The following is a 2,010-nucleotide window of genomic DNA, read 5'->3' on the forward strand; positions in this document are numbered from 1 at the left end:
GAACAAACGTGAATCTACACTTTAAGAAAATAGGCAGTTTGATTTTTGTATGGTATATATGATAACAAAGAAAGGGGAGTAAATGCTTCCCGATCGTTTCACCAACGAAAACATCTCCAGCTGACTTGACGTTAAAATGACGTAGCGAGGCTGCTCAAGGTCGATCGACATAAATATGCATGTTTATTATGTCAGCTAAACCTATCTAATTATCCTATAAATTAGAAACCTTATATAAATATTTTTTTCGTTCTTTATAAACTGTTGTCGAATTTTCCTGAAGTTATCGCTGTCCTTTATGGAGTAAAGGGAAATGTCTCAATAATTTCCGAACAGCCCTTATACTTCTCCAAAAATATGACCAATTATGGCTACGTTGTTCTCGAGAAGAGGATTTTTTTTTAAAGACATCTCCTTTATTTTCCTATGGCAAACTTTGTCCTACCCCCCTTGTCCTACAGCAAATAGGGAACAAACTTTGAAAATTTCATTATTCTGCAACATGAAGTTTTAGAATTCTTTTGATGTATCGGATTCTTGTGAAATAGGAAAAGGAAATAATATTATGTTCCCAATATTGTGTTTTAATTTGCCAAAGAAAATAACTTGAAAATGTGCTGTATGATTCCATTTGGTACAAAATGCCATATTTTTAGCATACCCCGGTATTTCCCTAAAAATTGCTATATCTGGGTCATCTCTCCATGATTTTTAAACGTATTACGAGGGTCATTCAAAAAATACCTAGACATTGTTCCTCTTCGCCACAATATTATTACATGATTAAAGATCAACACATTCTCGTAAATAAAATATTTATTTTATCGAAGTGTGACGTTTCATTCCATTTGATTAAATAGAACTCATGTTAGCCAAATTTTAAAGCAACATGTTTTGTTACCACGGAGCACGGTTAACCAACATTGTAACGTCAAAAACAACGTCGAGAAAGTTTCTCAAAATTACTAGAGATGCTTTTTAATTTCATATAGGGTTTGTAGCGTCTTCTCCATTCATAAAAAACATATCTATAACACTTGACATCTAGTTTGCTAACAATTGTGCAAATAGCTTGAACTACTACTATCTAGAGAATAAACCCCAAATCATAAATTTTATTTTCTAATAAATTAGTGAAGATTTTGTAAAGGCCCTGTCACACCAAGCTGCGTTCACACGGAGTCATTACGGCGTTGTTAAATTTTTTAAATCGCCGTGGAATCGCAGGAAAATTGCACAACTTTCTGTAAATTTTCACAATATGAAGATGTCACGGCGTCCCTACGGCGACGGACGCGATTCTACGGCGATCTCACGGAGTTCCCACGGAGATCTCTCGGCGATTGACTGCGCTTACGCGGAGTTTTCACGGCGCGTTAGGAGTTTTCACCTCGTGTTCACGGCGTTCTCACTGCGCTGGCTGCGTTCTCAATACGTTCACAATGCGTTCTACACTCATTGATATATTTTCAGAAGGAATGTAAAACATTTTTGTTTAACAATTCAAGTTACACGATGAAAAGACTTTTAATCATGCCAAGAAATATTCTTAGTAATTAAAAATATTCTATTTAAATAATTAAGTACTAAATTTTCATTAGTTTTATGATTAAACTTCTTTTTTCAATTTTATTGGTTCAGATGTGTTGTTAGATTTTCGTTGATTTTATTATGAATGTAAATAAAAATAAATACACTGAAAAGTTTTTTACAATATTTAAGCGAAACAACAGAAGAATATCTGGTGTAATTGTCTCTTCCATTTTTTTTTCACTTAAATGCTCCTAGTTTAACAAATACCTTGGAATTATTGCTGATCAAAATATGATCTCATTGCTCTTGTTTTGTGAGCTGTCTGATAACTCCCTAACAACGTCGTGAAAGCGCATTGTGATCGCCAACGGACGCTGTAGAAACGCCAAGGGAGCGCAACGATCGCAGTGACAACTCCGCGCTGTCGCAGTGTAATCGCAGTCGAAAAAATCACAAGACGACAAATCTCATTAGAAG

This window comes from Saccostrea cucullata, unplaced genomic scaffold, assembly GCF_032062105.1.
Source record: "Saccostrea cucullata isolate Sc308-1 unplaced genomic scaffold, CSIRO_AGI_Scuc_v1 ctg8431, whole genome shotgun sequence".
Lineage (NCBI taxonomy): Eukaryota > Metazoa > Mollusca > Bivalvia > Ostreida > Ostreidae > Saccostrea > Saccostrea cuccullata.